Genomic DNA, 22205 nt, shown 5'->3' on the forward strand with positions numbered 1-22205 from the left:
ACTTAGAATTGTGCTCAGTGCATAGTTAATGCTAAGTAAAAGTCTGCTATCACTGTAATCATCATCATTAAATTCTTTTCCTATGAAATGGGTGATGATAAACCTACTTCATAGAGTTATCTTAAGACAAAGTATTTCCTTTTCTTCATTCTTGCTCCCAGTCCAGATCAACTTTCCCTCTTTCTTTCTTTCTTTCTTTCAACTGTAGGGTCTTTTAATTTTTTCAAAAAGTTACTGTCTCAAGACATAAATACAAAGCAGAAAACAGTATAATTAGGACAATAGAGTGTGGCGGACAACAGTCTAGAGAAATATATTAAAAAATTTTAGCTGGTTGAAAGCAAAGCTTGTTAATAACTGCTTTCACTACGAAGTGCTCCTTTCAAGAGTAAGAAAAAAAATTAACTTCGATTTAACATCCAATGTACAATCTTTTAGGCAGTTCTACTAAATGCTGAGGTGTGAAAAAACAACATAGGTGATATTTTTACACATAACAGTGTTTGCTGATGGAAAATTTGTTAGACAAATCTGGCTTCATTTGTTGTTAACCATGATTTAATAAAATAGTTGGATTTCTGCGTGCTTTTCTAGCTAACCTATCCTTATTTTCTGATCCTTCCAGCTCACATCACTTATCTCTTTTTCTGTCTTTGTATCCCCAGCATGTGATGTCTAATAAAAGTTAAATAAATGTTGTTTAACAGCATAATTAGAGCCATAGTTTAGTGCTTTCTTTTAAAATTCAAGGCTCAGATCAAATCTACCTTTGCGCCTCTAGATTCTCCCAGGGCAAGTCTATCTCATCTTTCTCTCTGTGCCTGGTTGGAGGTAAAAGCTCTAAGAGGAACACAGTTTGCTTTTAATTGATAATCAGGATTGAAAACTGTCCACAAAAATCCTTTCTCCCTTTCAGCATACAGCTAGATGAGGTTTCCTAATCACACTTACATTAGGTGTGACCACATGTCAGAGTTCTCTCCCAGGGCCTGTGAGCACAGTGGTGGCTCTGCCTGCAGGCCTGGCCCACATCAACTTCCCACATTTGCTTCTTCACGCTATTCTCTTCCAGCCCACTGAGATGTCGACACCTAGGGTAACCTTGGAAGCCACAAAGTAAATATTTCAAGCCTCCATCAGTATGGAGGACAGTGACCCTGCCAACACACACTCAGGACTGTTAAGTGAGCAAGTAATACATTTTGATTGTATTAAGCCACTGAAATTTTGTCTCTTTGTTATCAAAGACTAGCATAATACAATATTGGGTACATCAACAAATCAAATTTTTGGTCCGGAAAATTACGACCACAAGTTCAGTTGAGCTACCGAAGTGAAGGGTAATGGAAACTAACATTCATTTTGGGCTCACTGAGTACCAGAACTAATACTTGGCAAGTGGCAGGTGCATTGCACAATTCCTCCCACATAATTTGTCTTAGAAGCCCACAATGCTAGGTACTATAATTTCTGTTTAACAGATGAGAGATCTGAAATAGAGAATGGTCATGGAAATTGCACAAGTAAGTGAGAGAACTGAGATTCAAGGCAAACTTGATGAATCCAAAGCTCTTTTGCCCACCCCATGCTGCCCCTGGGGAGATGTCCAGTCCATTGCTCTCCTCCATAGATGTTTCATGGGGGCAAAGAAGGCATCATATAAGTTGGTATGTGCCACTCTTGTTTTCAGACACTTTGAATGAACCCCTTATTTTTTTAACCACATAACTGAGGTTGTTTCATGAGAAGTCTCTACTCCTGCAGACTGGGGAATCATCCATCCCACATGGCTAAGTATTAGCACAGGTGACTCTGTCAAGAGCCTGGCATGTGGCCTGGTGCCAGGTCAGAGCAGCTGATCCCAGCTTTCATGGCCCTATTTATGTTTCATGGCCTTCCTGGCCTCTGTTATACCCCTCAAAGTAGCTGCTTTGTCTACATTCCTTGGTCATTCTGAATAAACAGAAAACCCTAGCCCACTTATGCAACTTTCAAGAGAGGCTTCTAAACATAGAGATGTTTGTAAACCTTCTGTCTCCCACTTGCTTTAATGGAGTGCTGGGGTTTTGAAACCAGTCTTCCAGCTGGGTCATCTTGGGCACATCTCTGGGCTTTAGTATTTCCCTCTGCAAAAGAAGCTCGTCTAGAGCTGAGTTTTTAAAACTTTCTATCACCAAAGACATCGTTTGGTATAATAATTGATCTCAAACACCCTGATAAAAAAAAACTAAGGGCCATGTCTTATCTTCAGTGCTTAATACAATGCCTGGCACAAAACCAGTGTTTAGTAGATATTTGCTGTTGGGATTCGAGTCTACAAAACTTCCTTAAGCTTGGTGGTCATTCGTACTCTTCACCAACTATTCAAGTGCACACCTCTTTCAGACACATGGTGCCTGGGTCTGCCAAGTCCTCCTCATGGCTATTGCTAGGCCACTAGCCATGTTCTGGTCCACAAACTGTGAGCAGAAAGTTAAACATTTTGTCTCCAGTGCAAGATCCTCAAGCATTCCATAGCTGTCCACAGGAAGAAGGCAATGTTCTAGATGGGGGCTGCCTGGTCAGCTTGGGTCCTAGAGTGAGGACAGTGATGCAGAGCCTTAGCTGGCTCAGCAGACATGCAGTAGAAGCAGAGGCACACCTTTGTTGCTCTAAAGCACTGAGATTTTGAAGTCGTTTGTTGTCATAGTGTAATCTAGCCTGTCCCCACTGATTCAGTAAATTAAATCGTGATCAAGTGGCTTTCCCATTTTTAATAACCACAGAAAATGTATATATACACCTTCCATCTAGAGCCTCTAACAAGAATGAACAAAGTAGGGTGATCACATTAAGCTGATAGCATTCTGGCCAAAATCAAAGCAATGTGATAATTTCAGTAACAATGATCACAATAGGATAGTTTCTTTCCACTTAAGAATATATTTTCTGTTAGGCTTTAATTTAATTTTTTGAATTGAAATATAGTTGATTTACAAAGTTTCAGGTACACATCAAAGTGATTCAGTTATACATATACATACATATATATATACACTATTTTTCAGATTCTTTTCCATTATAGGTTATCACAAGATATTGAGTATAGTTCCCTGTGCTATACAATAGGTCCTTGTTGGTTATCTATTTTATATATAGTAGTGTGTATATTTTAGTTGGAAACTGGTAATTTATCCCTCCCCTACCCCCTTTCCCCTTTGGTAACCATATATTTGTTTTTGGTGTCTGTGAGTCTATTTCTGTTTTGTGTGTAAGTTCATTTCTATCATTTTTTAAAAATTCCACATATAAGTGATATCACAATATTTGTCTTTCTCTGTTTGACTTACTTCACCTAGTATGATAATCTCTAGGTCCATATATGTTGCTGCAAATGGCATTATTTCATTCTTTATATGGCTGGGTGATATTTCATTGTATATATATATACCACATCTTCTTTATTCATTCATCTGTCAATGAACATTTAGACATTTGTTTCCATGTCTCGGCTATTGTAAATAGTGCTGCTATGAAAATCGGGGTGCATGTATCTTTTCTTTTTTTTTTTTTTGCCGTACGCGGGCCTCTCACCGTTGTGGCCTCTCCCTTTGCGGAGCACAGGCTCCAGACGCGCAGGCTCAGCGGTCATGGCTCACGGGCCCAGCCGCTCTGCGGCATGTGGGATCCTCCCAGACCAGGGCACGAACCCGTGTCCCCTGCATCAGCAGGCGGACTCTCAACCACTGCGACACCAGGGAAGCCCAATCATGTATCTTTTCTAATTCGAGTTTTCTCCAGATATATGCCCAGGAGTGGGATTGATGAATCGTATGATAACTCTATTTTTAGTTTTTTAAGGAACCTCCAAACTGTTTTCCATAGTGGCTGCACCAGTTTACATTCCTACCAACAGTGTAGGTGGTACACTTTTCGCCACACCATTTATTATTTGTAGACTTTTTGATGATGGCCATTCTGACCAGTGTGAGGTGTTACCTCATTGTGGTTTTAATTTGCATGTCCCTAATAATTAGTGATGTTGAGCATCTTTTCATGTGCCTACTGGTCAGCTGTATGTCTTCTTCATTTTTTTATTTTTTGGCCACACTGCACAGCATGTGGGATCTTAGTGCCCTGACCAGGGATCGAACCCACGCCCCCTGCAGTGGAAGCATGAAATCTTAACCACTGGACTGTCAGGGGTGTCCCTGTATGTCTTCTTTAGAGAAATGTCTATTTAGATCTTCTGCCCATTTTTGACTGGGCTGTTTGTTTGTTTCTTTGATATTGAGCTCTCTGAGCTGTTTGTATGTTTTGGAAATTAATCCCTTGTCGGTCGCATTGTTTGCAAATATTTTCTCCCATTCTATTAGGCTTTTAAAACTCTTATATATAACTTAGATGATTGTTGCTACTTCATCTCTTGTTTCTATTTAGTGTGCCCAGTTCTGTATCACTGGCCTAATGTACCCTAGAGGCCCCCCCAGACTGACCCACTGGAAAGAGCCTACTCCTTGGAAGCAGATAGTATATTCTTTGATCTCTCTGAACTTCAGTTTCCTTACTTGTAAAGAGGAATGAAAAATACTACCTTACCGAGCTATTGTGAAGGTCAAATGAACTGTTATATGTGCTGCATTTCAGATAGCTTACAGCACATGTGGAGTTGGCTCCCTGAGTATGTCAGCTGCCTTTCAGCTTTGAGTGTGGTGACGATGTTTCGGTTTGTCCTGAATGGTCCCAATTTCTCTACTTGTCCTTACATAATTATTAAGTGTCCTCTTTCACTCTCAGATATTCCTGTTTTGAGACAACTGATTGCATGATCCCTGTAGCTCTAAGCATCTGTGGTTCTATGGTCTTGATTATAACAAACACCAGAGTCCATTTAGCTGCCATCTTCTGTGGGGGTTCCTTTGGTCATTCAGTAACTGTTCTCTCTTGCAAGGTGTTCAAGACAGACCTGCTTTAGCCAGAACTTTTCATATTAATGTGATAGTGGACATCTCTGAAAGAGGCATAGAGGCACAGTGTTGTAGAGAACCCAAAGATCGTATAGTTCAACACCTCAATTATCCCTGGGGAAATAGGACATAGAAGAGAGGTCACCCAATAATTAGCAGAAGCCCAGCTCTCATGTCTCTCCATGTCACACTCCTTATATGCTAGCCTGGTAGGTGGGTGTCCAAGCCCTAGGATGAGATTACAGAGTTCAAGACCCAGCTCTGCTACATGCTGGGCACATCTCATCTGTCATGTGAGAGAGCTCATGACTTAAAGCATGCAGAGTACTCAGAGCATGTGTGGGACACAGTGAGGACTCAGAAAATGTTGCCTCCTTTCTGCTGTCAAAATCAATCTACCTCATGGTTCCAACCATGGGCATTGTTATTTTGTTAGATACTGGGCTACACAAATGCTTGAACCTTCTTTGTCCTCATGGAGTATATTGTCCAGCAATTTGGATCTCTCTGCAAATTCTTTATAATCAGTTCATTGTAAAAAGTGGGACAGGAAATGGCTGAGGAGAATCTGGCCCTTCCCTCCCATAATACACTTTGCAAGCCTAAAAGTTAATAATAAGATAATGATTATGGGCACAGACTTCTACCTTCTTCTACATCCAGACTGCCTGGGTTCAAATCCTCACTCTGCCACTTGTTAACCATGTGACTTGAGGAAGTTTCTTAATTTCTCTGTGCTCCGGTCTTCTCATCTATGAAATGGGGGGGTTATAGTAATACCTATCACACTGGATGCTTGTGATGGTCAGTGTGCTAATATGAATTAAGTACTTAGAACAGTGTTTAAAGCATAGTAAATGCTGTGTAATGCCAGATTTTTAAAAATTAGTATTACACACGCTAAATTGTTTTCTCTAATATCTTTCTCTGCGTTCTTTATCTAGTGAAACTCTGGTCATTGTTTCCCTCTACCATGATGCCCTTTTAATTTATTATACAAACAGCTGTATAAAGTAATACAAATAAGGATAAATCATTTATAGGTCCATTACTTCACAAGTTGTCTGCCATATTTTCCCCAAGTTCTCTTGCAGTCTTAGACAATTCACACTTACAAACTTTACCTGGCTTTAATCATACTATGTTAAGTTTTTAATTTATTTTTTCCTTTAACTTTTAATTTTAACATAATTTCAGATTTAGAGAGAAGTTGCAAGAATAGTGCAAAGAATCCCTGTGCCTTACTTTGGGCTGTTATAACAAAGTGCCATAGATTGGGGGGACTTATAAACAGCATGAATTTGTTTCTCACATCTCAGGAAACCGGTAAGTCCAAGAGCAAAGTGCCAGCATGGCTGGGTTCTAGTGAGGGACCTCTTCTGGGCTGCAGACTTCCCACTTCTCCCTGTATCCTCACATGGCTGAAGGAGAGGGAAAACAAGTGTGCTATCTCATGATTTTTGTAAGGGCACTAATCCCATTCATGAGGGTTCTACCCTCTTGATCCCATCTATTAATCCTAATTACCTCCCAAAGACCCCTACTACCTAACACCATCACATTAGAGGGTAGGATTTCAGTATATGAATTTTGGAAGAAACACAAACACTCAGTCCATAACATCATTTATGCCATTTTCCCTAGATCACCCAAATGTTAATATCTTATTACACTTTAAAAAATTATTTTCTCTTTTCCTCTCTGTGTTTTCTGAAATATTTGAGAATAAGTTGCAGACATATTTCTTTATCCCTAAATGCTTCCGTGTGTTTTTCCTAAAAACAAAGATATTCTCTTCCATAACCACAGTTTAATTAGCAAAATCAGGAAATTGGCATTGAGGGAATACTATTATCTAATTTATGGACCTTATTCAAAATTTACCAGTTTCCCAATAATGCCTTTATAACAAAAGAAAATCATGGCTTATGCATTACATTCAATTGTCATGCCTCTTCAGTCTTAGTTAATCTGGAGCACTTTCACTCAGTCTCTCTATGTCTTTCCTGGCATTGACATTTTTGAAATTCACAGGTAAGTTATTTTGTGGAATATTCCTCAGTTTGGTTATCTGATGTTCCCTCAGGATTAGATTCAGATTATGCATTTTTGGCAAAAATATCACAGAATGATGTTATGGTCTTCTCAGTGCCTTATGTCAGGAAGCACATGGTGTCTGCCAGTTTTCTCTACTGTAAAGTTCCTATTTTCCTCTTTGTAATTAAGAATTTTGGAGAGATACTTTGAAACTATGCCAATATCCTGTTACTCCTCAAACTTTCACCCACTAGTTTTAGCACTCATTAATAGTTCTTGCCTGAATCGATTATTGTTATGGTTGCCAAATGGTGATCTTTTAAATCCAATATTTTGTCTACTTTTATTATTTGTCTTTCTACTGTAAGAAAGATCTTATCCTTCTCTACCATTTGCTTAGATCCATACAGACTCATGTATGTATTCCTTTTTTATTCAGTGAATTATAATCTTTACTATATTTATTTGTTTTGCTGTTCATATTGTACCATTGGCCACCTCTAGTCATTTTCCAAATTTGTTTCAAAAACCACTTCTTTCAGAAGCCTGGTCCAGTCCACTCAGCCTGAGTGAGCAGCTCACTCCTTTGTGTGCCTCTGGATTGTGTACTTTCCTCTCCTTATACGTGTTTCTTGTTGGCTACTTGTTGGTTCCTATTTTCACATTAGATTTTGAGCTCTTTAGTATTAGGAAACTGTCTGATTCATCTCTATATCCTCAATGTTTAGTGCAGTGACTGGTGGAAGGGGGAAACTCAGTTCATCCTTGTTAAAAGCATGAATGAATGGAAGAAAGAAAAACAGTGCTTAAGTTTCTACCAATCTTTTTTTGGACACCAGCTCCAACTAGCAAAAAGGAAATCATCTATTAACGTTCATAGCATGCTACTGTGGGTCTTGCAATAGCAAGGCCAAATCAATGTGGATTAAATTGTTGACATGTAGGAACTTAACATAAACATTTTCCCCCATTGCAGGAGCTGCCTGCCAACTCTGATCTCATATCCTTACTATTTCTTTACCATTAGTTTGATATGGTGCTGTTTTTCCTATTGGTTCTTCATTCATTAAGAACCTCTAAGCGCAAAGATAAAATAGAGGTGTTATCAACCCTTCCACTGGCGGTGGTAAATCTAATGGAAAGGGCCTGGGCTCTTGATCAAGTGACTAACTGACCTGGTTTAGTTTCCAATCCGTGCAGCTAGATGTGTGACTCTCTGTAAGTTATTAACCTTATTGAGCCTTCATTTCCTTCACTCTGAAATAGAGATCATAACACCTGTGATCCAAAGACATCTTGGGCTCCAAATGATATAACCTACTTCAAATCACTTTGAAACTCTCTGGAGCTTCTGAAACTTTACTTGGTGTTCCATTTGTCTGAGATGAACCTTCCTGGTCTCTGCTGCCTCTTTATTGGCAAATCCCTCCTAAAGTTTCAGAACTCCGCTCGTATATCACCTTGTGGCCTCCAAGTAACATATCGTGCCCCTCAGATCTCTGTTTTGTCCGAATACAATAAAAAGGGACCCTGGGATATTTATTTTCCATTCACAAGCCACACACTGATTGGTTCCTCCTGAACTGCACCTGGATGTTCTTCGTGGCATCTTATTTCTTTGCATAGTAATGATCCCCCAGTTAAACTTTCAGCTCTCAGACTGTGAAAGTATCCTTTGGCCCCCAAAGGTTCCCCCTCTCAGGATAAGCCATACCTCAAATCCTCATTGTGAAGATTATCCACTATGTGAGACACTCATTCCTGCCTCACCCTAACCCAATGGATTTCCCCTAGATTTGAGAAGAAGAAAACTGTTATAGATGGAAAGGGAGACTCCCCAGACCAGAACATGTTCTGATGAACCTAGGGGCAGGAGAGGAATAAAGATGCAGACATAGAGCGAGGACTTGAGGACAACGGGGAGGAGAAGGGTAAGCTGGGACAAAGTGAGAGAGTAACATTGACATATATACACTACCAAATGTAAAACAGATAGCTAGTGGGAAGCAGCTGCATAGCACAGGGAGATCAGCTCGGTGCTTTGTGACCACCTAGAGGGGTGGGATAGGAAGGGTGGGAGGGAGACACAAGAGGGAGAAGACATGGGGATATATGTATACATATAGCTGATTCACTTTGTTATACAGCGGAAACTAACACAACATTGTAAAGCAATTATACTCCAATTAAGATGTTCAAAAAAAAAAAGGAGCCAGATGGGGCACATTAAACTTTTCCTTTGTTTGTCCATTACCAATAAGGAAGTGTTCATCCCCTATAATCTCCCTTTGTAGTGGTAGTAAGTTCAAAGTATGCTATAGTAAGAAGGATTTTGCAATTGTTCCCAGTATGGAATGGAGTAATTGATTTGCAATGCTTCCAAAGACACAAAAAAGGGGAAGTGGCAGCACATGTGCCATATTTGAGCCATCCCTGATCTAGTCCAACCTTTTCTATAACCGATGAATCTTATTGCCATCTTGGGCTAGATATTCTTTCTGGTCCTTGACAGTTTCACATTCTCAGTGTCTGGTCCTTCCCATTCAGAAGGAAGTGTAGGTAAGATGCTCTCCAAAGGTGAGGTATAGCAGGATGATGGATGATATTTCTGCCACTATGTCACTCCTGAATTTTCATCACTGCATTCCTATTTGACAAGTGCATTAGTGTCCCAGGCTGAGGAAGGACTGATGGATGAATTGGTCCTCTGTGCATGGCCGTTGGGCAGGAAATTAATAAGAATGCTAGCTGACATGATCTATGGTACTGTAAGCTCATTATGCCTGATTAGCTTCCAGCCTTTCACTCCCTCTGACAGCTACAGGGCCTCAAGGTTTCCAATAGCAACCGTTTCTCTTTCTCTAACTGATTGCTAGGTCTCCAACCATGAAACCAGACCCTCCCACAGACTTGTCAGAATGGGGACATTTCTGCATCGTGTTACCTTCCCCTTCTCGGAAATGGGAAGGTGAGTTCCTGAGTTATCTAAGTGGTGTTGACAGTGAGGCCCTTTGAACTCAGAAAACAAAGTTTGAAGGGGTCAATCCAGTTCAGTTGATCAAGTTCTTATCAAGCTACTTATTATGTGCTGACATTGGTGTTCATTATGGAGGAGGCTATAGAGGTTGACCATGTGAAGCAGAAAATGAGGGAGAAGTACTTTAATTTCTATAACAAATACTTATGAAGTACAATGGCCCCAAGCACTGTGATAGGTGTTAGGAACAAAGGGGTATGAGAAAAATAGATAGAATGAAATTGTTGAGAGTGCCATAAATCAATTCAAATCAATATATATATATTGAATTCACATATTATTATATGAATATAATTGAATATATATTCAATTGAATCCAAAATGAATTGATGTGTCTATCAATACATACATATGTATACTCATATATATACATACATATATTTATTTATACACACATATATTCATTAATACACACATATATTCATACTTGTTTATTTATACATACATATATTCATATATACATATATTCTAAAAGCACCTACTATACCTACTATACCCTCAAAATTGGGCTAACCTCTCTCTAGCATCTCCCTTTGTCATCCTGAACACCCTATCACCCCAGTCTTCCTCCCCTAAAACACACACTTTTTTTGTATTTTTGTTTATTTATTTCAGCTTTTACTTTAGTTTGTTTTTCAAATAGTCATAGATTAGCCTAGATTTGTCATTATCAAGAAGATACATGGGCTGAGATTTCAATTTCAATAGAGATGGGAGAGCAAATGAATAGTGAATAAATCTAATTTAGGTAATTATTACTGGCAGTTTTTATAGTAATTATTCTTATGAATATGGGTTCCAAACAAATCCACTTCAAAGTGCTGTTGATTCTTCTCCCATAGGCAGCCAAGTGGAGACTTTTGTTATCTTGGTAGAATATAAAGGAGATAGATTTTTGCTTTAGAGTCAAACTCAAAAGTTACGACTTCTGGGGCTTCCCTGGTGGCACAGTGGTTGAGAGTCTGCCTGCCAATGCAGGGGACACGGGTTCGAGCCCTGGTCTGGGAAGATCCCACATGCCACAAAGCAACTAGGCCCATGAACCACAACTACTGGGCCTGCGCGTCTGGAGCCTGTGCTCTGCAACAAGAGAGGCCGTGATAGTGAGAGGCCCGCGCACCACGATGAAGAGTGGCCCCCACTTGCCGCAACTAGAGAAAGCCCTCGCACAGAAACGAAGACCCAACACAGCCAAAAGTAAATTTAAAAAAAAAAGTTACGGCTTCAGAGAACTCTTCCCTGAGCCCACTCACAAGGTCAGGCTTCATGTTACGTGAGAAGTGTATTGACTGAAATTGTGGCTCTCTCTATAAGTCATAAAGTGCCACGCAAATGCTAATAAATATTATCTACTGTCTAGGACATGATCAGAGGGAAATAAAAATAAGATATGCTTTAGCATACCTTCGGGTTAGGTCTAGTTTAATTTTAGCCTATGGAAAAGGGTGATTTTTTCTTCTTCTTCCCACTATTCATGGCCAACCACAGGGGACCTCATTAGTGACTAAGTTGCCACACCTCTAACCTGGCCCAAGAAGTAATAGGGTCTGAAAATACACATGGCCTTAGAACCATTCAGACATGAATTTAATGGCATTTATAGGATAACAACCAGGCAGACATGGCTAGCCTCCCTGAAACTGTCTCTCAATGACCTCCTAGGAAATTAACATTTGAGGTAGTGGGAAGTGCACTGGTCTGGGCAGATGTTGCAAACCTTAGACCTCCAGTTAAAAGGGGAGCAGAGGACCATGCTCTTCCACATTCCCTGGTCTCTTGTCACAGCAAGATGTTCTGGCTCAAGTTCTATTCAATTTTCAAAAGATTTTTCTAAATACTTTAAGAGGCTGTTTTTTCCTCTCTTTCTTTCCCAGGAATCATGGAGGGTGTTGTGGTTTGCTTGCCATGCGAACTCTAGTGAGTCATTTCGTGTCTCTGAAGCTGTTTCCTCATGTAGAAAATGGAACTCAAAATCTCTACCCTGCCTACCTCTGAAAGTTGTTTGTGGAACTGAATCAGCAAAGAGAGACAAGATCCCTTAAAACTCTATGGAAATATAAGGATTCTTTATTATCAGGGGTCTTTGGAGGGAAGGGAAGGAAGTTATGTGCTGTCTTCGCAGATCAGCACCAATATTTTCAAAATCAAGTTGACACATACAAATTAATAGTTCCATCTTGACATGCTCACTGGTCAAAAACAAGTACAGACACCAAAATGCTGGCTGACCTTCTCACCCCTGCCCCGTCCTGCTTCCTCCAAGTGCATATCTGTGGTTTTTCGACAGCTTAATTTTCTTTCTTTCTTTTTTTCCCATACAACCATAGATTAGCCTACATCTGTCATTCTGAATAAGATATGAAGACTGAAATTTCAATTTTAATAGTGATGGTGAGAGCAAATTAATATAGAATAAAGCTGGTTGAGCTAAATATTACTGGCAGTAATTTTATGATGATCATTCTTATGAGTACGGAGTTCTAAAGAAATTCACCTTGCAGCTTTGTCAGTGATTCTCTTTCCCATAGACAGCCAAACACAGAATTTTGCTCTGATCATGACAGAATAGAAAGGGGATAGGTTTTAGTCCCAGGTAGTTCTGAGTTCCAACCTTGATCAAATTACTTATTTTCCACATATGTATTATAACAGGGTACTTTTTTTGTCAGGGCTACTTATTTTTAGTTGTATTTTCATATCATATAAATCTTGTTGCGTGCGGGCCTTCTCACTCTTTGAAACAGTGAATTTCAGAGCTTTGGGGAGAAGCCTAGTATCTTCGTAAAACAAGAGAGCTATTGCTTAGTTATGACTTAAACATTAGATATTTGTTTGAGTCCATAGCAAGCTAAAAGCTTAAAGGTGAGTTTTGTGGTGGAAGAATACAAGCAGTTAGGATTTGCATTTGGTTGTGTGTCACAGAAACCTGCCTACCAAGACTTCATCCATAGGGTTTTGTTTCATGTTTTGTGGTTTTGTTTTTGGTTTTTTCACATAACAACAAGTCCAGAGCTAGTGTGGTGGCAACACAATGCTGTTTGAGACCCTGTGATGGTTGGTTTTACGTGTCAACTTGGCTAGACTACTATAGACTATAGTCACCAGTTAACCATTCAAACACTAATCTAGCGCTGGGAAAGTATTTTATAGATGCGATTAAAGTCTATAATCAGTTTTCTTTAGGTAAGGAAGATTATCCTAGATAATCTGGGTAGCGCCGATTCAATCCATTGAAAGACCTTCAGAGCAGAACTGAGGCTTCCCTGAAGAAAAAAGAATTTCACCTGTGGATCTCAGCTTCCTCCTGTGCCCCAGAGTTCCAGCCTGCCCTTCCTGATAAGCTACCTTACAGGGTTCAGACTTGCCTAGACTAGACAGCCCCCATGACTGATTACATACAACAGTCCTTTGCAATCCAACTCTCTCTCTGTCACGGTCCCCACCTCCACCCCCCCAAACTAGTTCTGCTTCTCTAGCAGAACCGTGCCTGATATAGATCGGGCAGGCTCCTGCTACCTTTCTCTGTCAACATCTTTAGTGTTTGCAGGCTGGCTACTGCACTGCTAGGCCTCATGCCTGCATTCCTGGCAGGGAGAAGGGGAAAAGAAAAAGGACAGAAACCCAAAACAAACACCAGTCAAGCCTGTTCTCTTTCCAGCGCCTTCCACCTGTAGCTCATTGGGGCGGACTCAGTCACATGACCAGCCCTAGCAACCACTGGGTCTGGGGCACACTCTGACCCTGAATAAAAAAGGGGATCTATAGTAAGGAAGAACCTGTTGGGTTGGTGACTACAGAGAAAATTTTTTAAATTCCTTTGTCATATGAAGAACAAATCCTGAGCCTCTTAGGTTATAGTTTCTTCAGTAGTTGTAGGAAGGCTACTACTTCCACCTGTGGCAACCAGGCCCTGAGGCTGGCTGCCTTGATGTAGAAAAACACATGTGCAGGAAATGGGAGCCCTGAGGCCTATGCCTTCCACCTGGAAAGATTCTAGGAGAGAGAGAAATAGGAGAGGCAGGCAGATTGTGCCCTACCTCTCTCTGCATCTCAGTCCAGTGTAGGGAGAGCAGTAGGTGTTACGTGAGTGGTATAGCAGAAAGAGGCACTGCTCTTGGCCTTATATTTAGGACTCTGAAAGGAGGTCCAAAGGCAAACTCATCTATACAGAATAGATAGAGAGATAACCAAAATTAGGCTCTTCCAAACCACCTGTCTTTCTTGTGTGTTATGGTCATGTGACCCAAATTTCCCACATGACCCTGGGCTTGGAAAGTGATTGAGCTGAGAGTCAGCAAACTTGCCGTAGGATCTGCTGCAGCGAGTGAGGAGAGCAGGGGCAGGATGGAGACGGTGCCGTGGACTGGAGGTAAGGCGCCGGCAGAACCTGAGGTGTCAGAGACAAGGCTGAGTTGTTAGCAGACACCCCAGGACCTTTAGACACTGGCCGGGGGATGGGGAGGAGGTAGGGTGGGGCTGGGAGAAATAGAGACCCTGAGCTGCCTATGTGCTTCCTTTGGTGGCAGAGGACAGGGCAATGCCCAGGCTCAGGAGCAGTTGCCAGCAGTAATAGCGGTGGCCAGTCCAGTGAGCAGCTCCCAATGGCCCCCTCCACAGAAGAGACTGGCGATGGTCTGAGGGTTCCCAGGGATACAGCCCTCATCGCCACTCTGCTGTCTTTGGCCATCTTCCCAGATACCACCCTAGGCAGAAGTAGGAGAAGAGGGCCAAATATGAGTGACTGAGCCAGTTTCACCTAAAGAAAGCTAAACTAACCACAAAGGACTGCTGACTTATTGCGTCAGGATGTACGTGCAGCAGACTGGATTAGAAAATAGTCCCCCTCGACCCCTCAACTGTCCAGGAGATGGAAACTCATTCATAGTTAAACTCATGAGAGTTAAGGAGAAAATGAGCTATATTTCTTTGCACATTAGAATCAGTGTGTAATTTTTTAACCTAACACCCCACCCCTGTCCACCATGTAAAATGAGGAGAGTAATACTTATTACCTCCTAAGGTGGTTGGGAGAATGTAAATGAATCTTGCCCCCTCTGTAAAGGCACAGGTGACTCAGGTATGATTAATAGGGTAGCTTAATATCAGTTACCTGCACTGACTGGCCAGCAGGACCTAAACAAAGCAAGGCTTCCTGTCGCCCTTGGGATGGCAAAGTAAGGAAAGTGTCTAGGAGCACATCTCACCCCAATTGGACTGTCACCCTTTCCAGCCCATATTTTCCCCACCCCATCAATCACCCATATATACTGCTGTATTATCTCGTTTCTTTTCCTTCATAGTGCATCACAGTACTGTGTTTATTGTACATCTCTAGAAGGGCAAGAGCCATATCTAATTTCCTGAAAACTTATGTATATAGTAGCCATGTATTAATTAGTTAATTAATGATGTCATTACTTCCTTGGGGCCCTATGAACTCAGCTTTCATACACCCAATGTGGCTGATCATACGTGGGTACATTTTTGTCAAAGGGAAAAATAGTTTATAGAACATATTTTTCTCTGCAATCACTATCCATTAACTTAATTTGTTAATTTTAACTTACTTTTCAAAACCAATGAAAAATTAGCATTTTAATAAATACCAACTTTAAAGTATTTATGAATCAGGATTCAAATATGTGATCTATTTAGTCTTATAATACAATAACTATATATTTTTGTAACACAAAACCAAAAAATACCACCTCCAAGAATTCTATATCTTAACCTTGCTTTCACTGTGATCTGTTTTCCAGATTTTTTCTTTACTCTTAGTGTTTTAGGGGAATGAAGCTCTCCTCCCACCTAGGACCCATTGTAGCTTGTAGGAAAGAAGTTCCAGAATGGCTTTCCAGAGTGTTTCCTCCAAAGAATATGTGTGTATATGCATGTGTGTGTTTTATATATCGAAACATACACACACACATATTTGCATGTGTGTTTTATATACATATACAATGATATCTATATTTTTCACACACACAGAGTACATATATTTGAAGTATAGTACTTTCTGAATAATAAAGTCATAAAGTCAAAGCCAGAAGGCTCCTAAAGACTATCATTCCAGCTCCCTTGTTTTAGAGTTGAGGGACTTTTCAAAGATCAGACAGTACGTGGATGCCAGAGCTGTGCTTTGCATATCAAGCTCTTGACTTTTGGTTAAGAGCCTTTTCCAGGACCCAGTCTGCCTTCAGTAAATGTGTCTCTCATCTGGTTGGGAACTAGGCCCTGTGACCAGCTTAGACACATACCACTCTATTGAGAATCATGGTGAAAAAACCCAATTTCTTGAACCCTATCAGTGAGAGAGCTCATTTAGCATCTCCTCTGTTCACAGGAAACTTTTGACATATTCTTTAAGCTTCATTATTATTCCAGCAGGAAATTGGAAAGATTCTGGTGCCAAAAAGGCTGTGCTGAAATGATGAAGCCAGATAGAGCTGCTTATGGAGGGTGTCTGGAGGGAAGGGGTGAGAAAGAGGGAAAAAGAGAGAGAAAGAGGAAGGGGTATGGGGAGGGGAAGACAGACATAGTGATGAAGAAATGAGAAGATAGAGATGGTGAGAGAGCCAGTGAGAGATTAGAGGAGAGCCAGTAAGAGATTAGAGGGGAGCAGAGAGAGAGATGGACTTAGGGAAGATATACAGAGACAGAGAAGAGCAGAAAAGGGAGGAAGGGAAAGGGAAGGTGAAGGCAGAGACACATACAGGATACCCAAAAGCCAGAGGACTTAGAATAGCTTATTTTTAAATGGTATATTAGTTACTCTTTCTAATATCATGTGCAATATATTTTTCTTCAACCTCCAGACACTTTTTCAGGTGAAGTACCTCCATATTTAAAGCATTGGGTTCAATTGTTAATATAAAAATTTCAAATAAACACACTATTTTTCAAACTTTTTTTGTAGTGTACTGGCACCCTGGAAAGAGATAGAAGAGAGGAGAGAAGAGTGAAGGGGAGGTGGCAGTGGGGAGAGAGGTGAGGAAAACCAAGAGCTAGGAACACGATAGGCAGATTCAGAAACTTAGACAAATAAAGCCACAGAAAGAACTAGGACTGAGACATGTATAATGCAGCTCTGCAATTCGACCTCAGAAGTGAGGAATGCAGGGGGCCTGACATGGAAGCCCAAGAGAATCAATGGCCAAATGTCTTCCCTGGCTAAGGGGTTTGGAGTGGATGTAGATTTGGACTGTGATGTGGTTCTCTCTTTAAAGAACAGATTGGAGGGGTTCTTTTCAATACATGAATCTGAAGGAAAAAAATGGGGGATGTCTTTTTTCTAACATTTTTATACAATACTGAAAGCTCAGGAGATGTTATGAACTGAATTTTGACCCCTAAAACTCATATGTTGTTGATCTAACTCCCAGTGTGAATGTATTTGGAGATAGAGCCTTTGGGCAAGTAAAAGTTTAAATGAGGTCATAGAGTGGGGTTCTGATCTAATAGGACTCGTGTCCTCATAAGAAGAGGAAGAGACACCATCTGTCTCTCTCTCCTACCCCTCTCCCTCCCTCCCTCTCTCTCTCTCTCTACATACACAGAGGAAAGGTTATGTGGGGACAAAGCAAGAAAGCAGCCATCTGCAAGCAAGGCAGAGATTGTCACCAGAAACTGAACCTGCCCACACCTCAATCTGTGACTTCCAGCCTCTAGTACTTTGAGAAAATTATTGTCTGTTGTTTAAGCCACCCAGTCTATGGTATTTTGTTATGGCAGCCCAAGTTGACTAATACAGGAGGGGTGGAGATTGATTAGGTTTTGTCAAATGCCTTTATTTATAGGCACTGAAATTTACGTCCAGACCTGGCAAATAGTAGTTCTCAATAAATGTGTGTTGAGAAAGACCAATAGGTAATTATTTTTACCAGTTTACACTAAGCTAATGATAATGTAATAGCAACCACATTAACATGAAATAATAACAAGCTATGCAAATATTAGTTGTTTTTGCATTTGATCCTCACAGCAACTCAAGAGACACAGCTATGACTATCATGCCCATTTTACAGATGGGAAAATTATCTTACCCATTTAACACTGCAGTTTCCTAAAGGTCCCTCATTGGTTAAGTGTCAGGATCATTCTCAAACCCATACCTTCTGAATCCCTCCAGGACTCCCTTCAGCCAGAAATGCTTCTTCTCTGGGAAGAAGTTAGAACTCACTTGTTGGAGTTACTGCTTTTTTGAATCTGTCTGAAAAATAAAATGTGTTTCTTCATAGCTCAATGTGATCATAGCCAGGAATTTTTGGCGAAAGTGTTTATCATCACAGTATGTTCTGGTCGACTAATGTGTGGAAGGGGATGGTGAAGCATGACATCCATCCATAATGCATGGAGGGTGGGTCAGGGAGGGCGAGGGGAGTGGTGAGCAAAGCCCTTTAGAATCAGGGACACCATGTGAACCACTGGAAGTTATATTAAACAGAGAGGAGGAATGTTGAAGTCCTGCAACTTGAGAGAAATCTAATAATGGAGCTTCAAGGCAGAATAACTTAGAAGTTCAGAGAAAGGAAAATAGAAAATGACATCTGATACAGGAAAATATCTCTGACCTGGACAATAAAATAAAATTAGCCTGCACTGCATGTTGGGAAGGTAGGGTTTTAAAGAAAGGGAATTTTGGCAATGATTAGCGACTTAGCTTTATACCAAAGGAAAGAATTGACTACATAATGAAATGCTTTTGTCTTTGACTCCTGGGTGGACAGTTTCAAGATACGTTTCTTAAACGCCTGTTTACGACAGATGTGGCCAAATTAAGCATGCAACCTTGTATTGGCTTTCTCTCCTTCCTCTTTTTTTTGCCTGTGTTTTCCTCCTGTCCCTCATCCCTTCTTCCTGGAATCACTTCCTAAATAACCTGCCTGCACTTTGTCTTGGGTTCTGCCTTTGAGGGAACCCAGGCTAAGAGGGTCGATTATAGAAGAGATCCTGGAAAGTAGAACTTCAGAATGAGATTTTGGGGCTTGATAAGTAGGATCTGCAGGTTCAAAGGCGTAGTACCCAAGAAGGGAACTTACACTAGGAGACACAGTAAAATTTCCACTGAACTTCAAACTGTATTTTCACCTGGCCATTTTGGGTTCCTCTATCATTGGACCAACAAGCAAAGAAGGAGTTGCTGAACTGGTGCGGGTAGTGGACCCTGCCTCCCAAGAGGAGCTAGGATTGCTGCCACAGAATGGAGGGAGGGCTGAGTATGTCAGAAGCTCAAGGGACTCATCTTCCATGCGTGGTGAGAATGGTGAGCTGACAACTGAAGCAACCATGCCCAGGAGCAGCCAAGGGCTTAGACGTGCTTAGGGATGCCATCCTGGGGCAGGTCACCAGGAAAGCAGCCTAGACTGGCTCAACTATGGGCTGAGAGTGAGGGCAATCTGTAGATTGGAGGAGGGAGGTAATGGATACTAATTAAGGCTTGGGACAGCTGTGACTGAAAAGATCTAACTTGTTTCACGTGCAGAATAGCAGCTAGCCACCTCCTTGAAGGAGATGAACTTAGCTTTGCATGAGCAAATCTGGGTGATGCCAAGGATGGGCCATGTTAGGTGCCCCTTGTGAGGTACTTCAAACCTTCTCAGCACCTCTTCTTACTTCAGCTGCTGCTGAGACAGCAAGTTCAATCTATAGGGAGCAGTATTGTGTTAACAGACAAAGCCAGGAAAGGTCTGAGTGTGAATGAGTTAGTTCCCATGGGGTTATGCTTGACCAATAGGGTCAATAGCTGGTGAATAAATTCTTCCTCTACTCACCTCCTGGGAGAATAGTTCTGAGATGTATTCTAGAAGACTCCTTAGGAGTCCTGGCAGGATCAAGCATCACTCTCCTATAGTGGTGACCAGATCAGTAATGATTCATCTTCTTTTTAGTCTTCTTTCCTTTTCTCTTTCCATGTGTTTTATTTGCCCTGCTCCCAACTCCTATTTCCAGGAATCACTTCCCAGATGAAGTTTCTACACACTAGTGTCTCAGTATCTGCTTTGGGGGGAATCCAGGCTTAGATCATGCAGTTTTGAAGTTGTCTTCTAGTTGTACTAGATAACTAGTTTTAGCAATACTATATTAAGCATATACATATTAAGTAAATACCATATTACTAGATTTTTATTTATTTGTTTTGGTGAATTGGAGACCGCTCACCTTTTAATTATGGGACTTTGAATTATTCACAGTATTTATTGTACTTACAGTTTTCAAACAATTTTTAACGATTCTTTTCTGTTGTCTCTTCTTACTATCAGGCACTTGCCTTCCTATATCTGGTTCTCAGAATGACAGATTTGGGGAATTCTCACAAGGGATGCTGATCAGATGGCTAGCAACAAGTTGGGTAAGGAATCTTTCATAATCTTTCATATTTGCTGTGTGTTTTTTCCTAGTCTGTTGCTTACTTTCTAAATTAGGGGTTTTTTAAATTGTTGATCTTGTATGTGATGTTTAATAATAGTCAATGGTTAAGGAGATTAAACTATATGTATTAAAAACAAATAATACTGGCTCTTAAAACTAGAACTATAACCAGAAAAATATGTTTATGGTATAACATTAAATGAAAAAAGAGGATATAAAACTGTATTGTATTGAATACAATAACTATGAAAAAAGGCTGACAGTGATTCCTCTGAGATAGTAACTGATAGTATAGTATTCTAGTCTTGGGCTCAAGGACAAAAATATTTTTAAAATCTTATCTAATTCTGTTATATTCCTCAAAAGTATTTTTTAAAGTAAATGAAAGTTAAACACATGCAATTTTTGGTGTCAAGTATACTGATGTGATTCAAATCTGATTGTGCCTGTCTTTTCCATGCAGCTGGTAACACACAGGGCTTTGTTCTTTCATTTGGAGAAAGTCACACTTTATTAATAATAACAACCCAGTCTCTTGAGGGATCACCGAGCAAAGGCACAGGGCTTTGAAATGCTAGGCTCTGCCCCAGCTTTCAGGATATTTGGAGAACATTTCCCTGGAAGCTAAAGGAGCAGGGAATTTACTTTCTTTCAATGGCCTCCTCAAACACATGTAACTTACTGGAGCTTAAAGACTTACATTTGTAAAAGCCATTAGTGTCGATTAATATAGACAAATGATTGAAATGGGGACATTGGGAGGTGCAACTCCACACCTTGTACCGTTTATGGTCAGGAAATGAGGAACAATTAGGTTGGTGAGACTGGAAAACACCCCACTAGCCCTGCCTGCATGGGGTCAGCTTCAGGAAAGCTCAAGGGGAGTGTAATGGGAGAAGGGCTAGGGCCAGGACAGCGACAGATGGGAGCAACAGACAGCAGTTTGGGCCAAAGCAGACTTCTCAGCTCCACTCCTCCATGTTTGACATTGCTGGTGATAATGATGGCAACTTGGATTTGGGTTCTTACAACTACCTTGGAAGTATACTTAGTTGTTGATTGACTCATCTACTTTTTTCAGCCAACAAATATTTTCTGAGCACTTAGTCTGTTCTAGGGATCCTATGGCGAATGGGGCATAATCTCTGCCTTTATGGAAGTGATAGCCTAGGGAATTTCAAGGTAGTGTGATAGATCATGGGAGATGAGGGAGCTCCTAGGGAGGCACTTAAATCGAGTTGTACATGTTATGAAGGCTTCTCATAGGAGATGAGGTGCAAGATGAGACTGGATGAGCAATTAAAAATCCTCAATTTAAAAAATGAGAAAACTGACTTATAGAGTTGAAGCAATCTTCCATGCCACAAAAAACAAAGAGGAAGCCAACTCACGTCTGGCTCTAAGGGCAAAATAACATAAATGAATGTTTCTAATGGGAGTTGACCTACTTATATGCCTAATACATTTTGAAATTTTTTATTGAATTATTTGTGAAAAATTATATTTTATACCCTCTGCCTAAGTAGGCTAGGAAGTGGATGGTTTTTTATTTTCTTACTAAAATTCACTCAAATACATACTTCTCAAATAACTCTAAGACACTTTGCTTAGTCCCAAGGGGCACACAAGCAAATTCTGTGGTGCCCCTGTGCTCTAGACTCATGGACTGGTGGAGAAGGCTGCGACGAGGATGAGAATAGAATTTCTCAAATCGTGCCCTGTGAGATAGGAGAATAAGAAATTCCATCTGGTTTTGTACAGAGAGTATGATTAAAAGATTTAGATAGACCTAATGAGATATAGTATTTGAGTGAGGC

The 22205-nt window shown here is 40.6% G+C and overlaps 1 long non-coding RNA gene across 1 annotated transcript in view; it reads left to right on the plus strand.

Annotated features, from left to right (window-relative positions):
• The window catches only part of LOC136792051 (uncharacterized), a 32622-nt gene extending 12259 nt beyond the window's left edge, over positions 1 to 20363 (plus strand). Inside the window, exon 3 of the long non-coding RNA XR_010835213.1 lies at positions 20280 to 20363. This is a non-coding gene — a long non-coding RNA (uncharacterized lncRNA). The remainder of the gene's footprint in view (positions 1 to 20279) is intronic.
• The last annotated feature ends 1842 nt before the right edge of the window (positions 20364 to 22205 follow it).

This window comes from Kogia breviceps, chromosome 1 (genome assembly GCF_026419965.1).
Source record: "Kogia breviceps isolate mKogBre1 chromosome 1, mKogBre1 haplotype 1, whole genome shotgun sequence".
NCBI classification, from domain to species: domain Eukaryota; kingdom Metazoa; phylum Chordata; class Mammalia; order Artiodactyla; family Physeteridae; genus Kogia; species Kogia breviceps.